The sequence below is a fragment of the Schistocerca americana genome, chromosome 1, assembly GCF_021461395.2.
Source record: "Schistocerca americana isolate TAMUIC-IGC-003095 chromosome 1, iqSchAmer2.1, whole genome shotgun sequence".
In the NCBI taxonomy this organism is placed as follows: Eukaryota; Metazoa; Arthropoda; class Insecta; order Orthoptera; family Acrididae; genus Schistocerca; species Schistocerca americana.
In genome coordinates, this window is record NC_060119.1 from 1264435878 (window position 1) to 1264441528 (window position 5651).

At 45.0% G+C, this 5651-nt stretch overlaps 1 non-coding gene across 1 annotated transcript; it reads left to right on the top strand.

Moving 5' to 3' along the window:
• The first annotated feature begins 4981 nt into the window (after positions 1–4981).
• Trnat-ugu lies at positions 4982–5055 on the top strand. The gene has a single exon. It is a non-coding gene; the product is annotated as a tRNA-Thr (tRNA).
• The last annotated feature ends 596 nt before the right edge of the window (positions 5056–5651 follow it).

The following is a 5651-nucleotide window of genomic DNA, read 5'->3' on the forward strand; positions in this document are numbered from 1 at the left end:
TCCACATCCATACGACTTCGTCCTTAATCTGCCTCACTTCATCTTTTACACTCTGCCTGACACCAACCTCTTATGACAACAGATAACTTTTCTTCTCCTTGTTCAGCGTTTTCCTATAACAGCTAGCCGCTTTCGACATCCACAGGCATCTTTCGTTCCATTCATCTGTTCCTAGGTGTCTTTTTGCCACTGCTTTCTGTATGCATTTTTCTCACTTTTGCACTGGCCTTCCTTTCGTTTTTCTTCTCGGCGTCTCCCTGTTTAAAATCTTCGTTGGTCACTTGTGGTTAGGCATTTTCTATACGTGGTGCACGAACCACTGAAGCGTTCTTTCCCCCAAAGCTTATGTTGTGGGGTACGTTACCTCCATTCATATGTCATTTCGCATCCTTTCTTCACATCTTATCATATACTCCATTTGCACTGTTCTAATTCTCTCCCTAACTGCTTAGTGTATGGCCGAATGTTGTTATTCCATTTTAGCCCATAAGAAAATTTAGTAGCTCTCTTCCGTACTGCTATTCTGAAACTAACATCCTTGACACATGTACCAGAGTTATCTATTATTCTTTACAAATATTTGTAGCTTCTGTAGCATCTGCAGCATTTCATTTTTCATTTTTCACCAAATCATGTATACAAATACAGTTTGTCTTCTCCAGATTTATTCCCAAACTCTATTTGCTGTACCCTCTTCGTGGCATTCCAAAACCTTGTTTTTGAGTTTTGTCAACGAAAATACTTCGGATAGCCTTGTTTCGCATTTTAATCGTTACTTTTGTGTTGTTGTATAACTTTTTAGTTAGGTTAATCCATTTTTCTCTTACGTTTACCTAGTCATTGCTTCCCATAATTTTATTCTAGTGAAATTGTCATACGCTTTGTGCAGAGCGAGAAAGGCCATGTATACGCTTTTATTTTTATTTCTGCATTTTTCAATTTGTGTGAGGCAGTGAGTGTTAAAAGACATACCGTCCTTGCCTAAAACCACGTTACTCTTCACTTAACACCGGAACACCCTTTTCATTTCCTTACTGAAAATACTGGAGAAAAGCATAGCTATTGCTGGGATAACATTTTTTCCGCTATAATTTGTGCATACCCCTTTGTCACCACTTTTTATATCGAGGAAATACATGACAAATTCCATTCGCTACGTGGATCTGCTCCAGTCTCTTTTTTCCTAAAAAATTTGCTTAAGAGTTCATTTATTGTACTGAAGCCCTGAGTCGCACTGAATAACACTGATGTAGAACACTTTTCAATACTGAACCCGTATATACAGAGTGGTTCAAACTACGTGTTACAAAGTGTTTGTCTGAGGTGGTTCAATCGTATGCCGTAAATGAACCTCCTTGTGATATTGTTGTATTGTAGCTCTGAAAACTCTGTAGCGCTCTTCCTGATGTATCAAATCACGTTTCAGAATGGCAGCGCTGACACTGAAACAGCGGTGCTGAAAAACCACACGTTCAAGCTTCTGCTCCACAGCAGTCTGTGAACAATCCATTACTGGGCTCATTTTTACTGAAGAACCTGTCACGCAAGACAAACACAGACAAGTGCTGGAACATGAGTTTATGACGGCTGCACGACGCCGCCGAATGCTCTGCAACTACTGGTTCGTGCAGGAAGGAGCATGTCCACACCGTACTGCAGACGTTGTCCACTTTCTTCAGGCGGCATGCAGACATCGGTTCGTGTCATGGACCTGGTGCTGAATGGCACCCCAAGTGATTATTTGTTATGGGGTTATCTAAGGGACAGGCTCATCAAAGATGCTTTGCAACACTCCAGGATCTTCGTACTGCAATTTCCGGAGAGAATCGTGCAGCCCAAAATGATTTTCTACAGACAGTCACCACGGAACTCAGTTCAAGGCTCTACAGACTCGCTGCTGCAGAAGAAAACCACTTTAAAAAGCTTCTGTACTAATCTCAGATTGTCTGCTATAACATAAACATGATAGCAGGTATTTATCACCCCTTATTACGTTGCAGTACACAAAAACCGTGTAACACTTATTTTGCGCCACCATGTACTTCTCATCTCCCAATGTATTCCATTTACATCATCTGCTCTTTCGACAGAGCAGTGTAGTGTATTTACTGACCAAATAAAACTGATATAAACCCCCACATACTTATAAAGAATTTCATTCGTTTGCTGTTGCGTTGGGTCCTGGCAAGAGGCATACGAAAATACTCGCAACAGCGTGTAGTTTTCCTTTAATACTGGGCGCTAACTTTATCGCGGTGCAGGCTGGCTGTTTTAATTAAAGGGCTGAGCGGCGCCCCGCGCCGGGAGCCAAACCCGCAGCCCACAGGGAACCGCAGCCGTTGCCGATAATTTGCTAACGGCCGCGCTAAGCCGCGAGCGCATTAACATTTACGGGGCGCTGCGTGTTTTCGCTGGCCGCCCCCAATATTGCTCCAGAGTGAACCACCCAACCGCAGCGCCGCACTTCATTAGAGGCGCGAGCGCGCTCCACCGGCTTTCCTCAGGCCACACGAGTCTTTTGTGAGCATTTTGTTGGGGCACGAAGACCGTACCGCGTACAGTGGCGCAGCCGTGTTCTTAATGCGCTCCTCACAATAAATTCATTCGACAATTATTAACAACCACTGGACCCATATTCTAGAGATTACTAGTTCATCATATTATATTTTCAGGAACATCAGACCTCGGGACAAGCGATCAAAAATCGAGCGATTCACTTTGGAGGTGATAGATCACTAATGGTATCCGGAGTCATACAGAAGACAGAACTTCCCGTGACTGTTAAAAATAGGCACGGAAAGTGATTGCAGCTTATACGAAGAGTCGTTCGATAAGTACTGCAACGCGGTTGTTTCTTTCTCGACCAGTTTCGGTTTACAAAACTGCAGAGTTTGTTGTGGGAGATCATGTAACATACAGCTTCAGCCCCTATAGTCTCATGAACATCCGACAGGTTGCGGCGCAATACGCAGTCTTCAAAACGGTGTCTGTGACGGAGGCGCGTTCCTAGGAGACAGCTGCCATTGAGTTTCTATTGGCGGAAGACCAGAGCATTGCAGATATTAATAGGTGATTGCAGAACGTCTACGGAGTCATGACAGTGAACAAAAGCACGGTGAATCGTTGGGCGAGGCGTCTGTCATCACTGCAACGAGGTCGCGCCTATCCGTGAAAGCCACGCGCGCCGGCGGGCTCACAGAGCTGTGACCCATGCAATGCTGGAACTTCAGCGTGTTCGTGGCGACGAAAATGCAAACTAACTTCTTCTTGTCCACGGCAACGCAAGACCTCAGACAAGTCTGTTCACTCGAGAGGAGCTCACAAAACTTCATTGGACAGTTCTTCGTCATCTACCCTACAGTGCGGATCTCGCAACTTCCGACCTCTTATCTGTTCGGTCCAATGGAGGACGCACTCTGCAGGAAGCAGTACGTGGGGAGTTTGCTGATGCAGCGAGGCGTTGCCTCCAACGTCGACCAATAGAGTCGTACCATGTGGGTACAGAGGCCCTCCTAGTAAGGCGTCGTAACGAAAAACAGGATTTTGTAGCCGAAAGAGTGGGGGATAATATGGTGTATTGGAATCCTGAATAAAGCCAACTGTCTTTCAGGAAAAAAATGTGCTGCGTTACTTACTGGATGCCACTCGTACTTTTTCGAGTCCGAGTGAATTTTCAGCCATTATCTTTGATCCCTCTTACCTCTTCTAAAGTTTTCGGTTCAGTATTGGGCGACGTCAGTAGCTGAATTGTTCCCAGACACAAATCTTCGAGAGAGCACTGGTAAAGATTAGTAGGACAATATAATGGGGGTGCCGCAACCGCACAATATGTTACTATGATCTTTTAACCTCTAGGTTTGTCTTTACTGGTGCTACACCTGTTCGTAGTCTGTTGAATGTCCTTCAAGTTTCCCACTCCATTTGGGCAACTATTGGCTTAATTTGTTGTAATGTGTACAAGTTCGACAAGTACACGAGACTTTTCCTGAATTTTAATCTACTGAAAACTTGCTCCATGCACTCTACGTTACATATTTTTCATCAAGGGTCTGTTTGAAGTGTTCCATGTCTTCTGTTTCTGATAGCCAAATACACAGACCACGGAAACCAGCTGCTCTATAGGTATAGCCTTCATAAATCCATTTGTTAAACGGAATGTTCCATTCAGGATGACATTTACTTTTTCTGTGTGGGCAAATCTGTTCCGGACTGGGCAAGCGTACTCTGCAGTGGAAAAGCAAAGAGCGCTATAAATCAGAAGCATTCGCTCCCCACTTGACTTCACTATCAACTTTTTGGTCATTTTTTCTGTTTTCCGCCGTTGCTTAGTTTCTTCAAAATTCGTGGAGGTATGTTCCGTCTATACAATTAATTGAAGGCAGTTTTTCTGTTGCTATTCGGCAATATGGTATATGGCAGTAAATACCTGTCCTGATTTAGACACTATGTGATTAAAAGTATCCGGAAACCTGGCTGAAAACGACTTACAAGTTCATGGCGCCCTCAATCGGTAATGCCGGAGTTCATAATGGTGTTCGCCCACCCTTAGCCTTGATGACAGCTTCCATTCTCGCAGACATACGTTCAATCAGGTGCTGGAAGGTTTCTTGGAGAATGGCAGCCCTTTCGTCACGGGGTGCTGCACTGAGAAGAGCTGTCGATGTCGGTCGGTGAGGCCTGGCACGAAGTCAGCGTTCCAGAACATCCCAAAGATGTGTTACAGGATTCAAGTCAGGACTGTGCAGGCCAGTCCACTATGAAGATAGTTAAAGGCTACCCGGCCATTGACCTTCGTCTGTGCGAATGCGCACAGGTTGCCCTAAGTCTTGCGGGAATCGTCGCCTTAGTGTGCGCGAGTAATGAGTGGATGGGCAAATATCTATTAGGAACATTACGTTTGTAGATTGTGGACAGTTGGGAATATGGGTCTCATGGGAAGCGTGTAAGGGATGAGTCCCTACAGTCGCGCTATTCATCTGTGTCCTCGGTAGCTCAGATGGATAGAGCGTCTGCCATGTAAGCAGGAGATCCCGGGTTCGAGTCCCGGTCGGGGCACACATTTTCAGCTGTCCCCATCGAGGTATATCAACAACACCTGTCGGCAGCTGAGGGTTTCAATTAATTTCATTTACTTTTCCAAACATTTCCAAACGGACCTCTCCCCGCCCCTCCTCCTTCCCTTTCCCACCCCGGGCTTCGTCTCCCTCCACAAGAACAACGGCTACAAGTTCACGCAAAATAACGTGGCACCCTTGCAGAAACGCTTTCTCGTCCTGGGCGCTGGGTGGCTCCATTCTGTTGTTCCGAAGGGGCGGCCGCGTCTGTCGGCTGTCACTTACCGACATGCCCACTTCGAGCGTTCTCGTTTCTATCTCTTTATTACGCAGCATAGCACCCTAGTGTTTGGCCACGACAGGTGCAAAGGATGTTCTAAACCAGGCACATGTGATTATAAGCTACGCTATTAATTTTTTGTCTGAGGAAGTAATAAAAATTTCATTAAAAATTGTATCGAGCGGGTTGCAGAAACTATTAGCAGGATGTTATAAAAGACTAAAAAGGAGGGAGTAAAATTTGTTACAAGTACTTCTCAAGACTTCACTACATCGGAAAGATGTGGACTAAGAAGAAGAAAGTTTTCTTCTTCTTCA